This window comes from Frankliniella occidentalis, unplaced genomic scaffold (assembly GCF_000697945.3).
Source record: "Frankliniella occidentalis isolate FOCC.00 unplaced genomic scaffold, Focc_3.1 Scaffold2, whole genome shotgun sequence".
Classification (NCBI taxonomy): domain Eukaryota; kingdom Metazoa; phylum Arthropoda; class Insecta; order Thysanoptera; family Thripidae; genus Frankliniella; species Frankliniella occidentalis.
This window is the reverse complement of record NW_026267132.1, coordinates 2,734,726-2,735,350: the sequence shown is the minus strand read 5'-3', so window position 1 is coordinate 2,735,350 and position 625 is coordinate 2,734,726.

The following is a 625-nucleotide window of genomic DNA, read 5'->3' as shown; positions in this document are numbered from 1 at the left end:
AACTCACCCTCGCAGTCCGTGCCAAAGCCCGCGCCGTGCTCTCCGACGCTACCTGCAACGGACAGGACTCATGTCATCCAACTGCATCGTTTTCTTAAAGACAGTAAGTCGTCATAAATCCTTTCTAAAGCTAAAAAAAGTGCAGCGTCTTCTCATGTTCCCCCAGATAACCTCGTGACTTGTGTCCCGTGCACAACCACCGCATACAACCTCCTACGCACTTGTCCCCTCCTCCGCCCTAGCCGACTCGTGTATGACAACTCAGCCCATTTCCAGCCCAACCCCCCCCCCCCTTTCCAGAGTCTGGAATCGAGACGTCGGGGTGACAGCAAGACGGATGAGTGGTTGAGGCGAGCGGGAGGGAGAGGGGAAGTGCAAAACAAGCCCGGGTCTGCCGCGACGCACTCGCCGCGTCCTTGTTTGTTGACGCCTGGGCGTGCACCGTTCACCCCGCGCAATAATGAACCACGAAAGTGTCCAAGCGACACCTCCAGGTCACCTCCGACCCATCACCACACACAGACACACACAGGCCCGTGGCGGTCTTTTTCGAGATTCTGGTTGCACCTTACCCGCCGCGGCCCGCGAAGTGCACTTCTGAAGGCCGCCCCGCCCTGCCCCACCC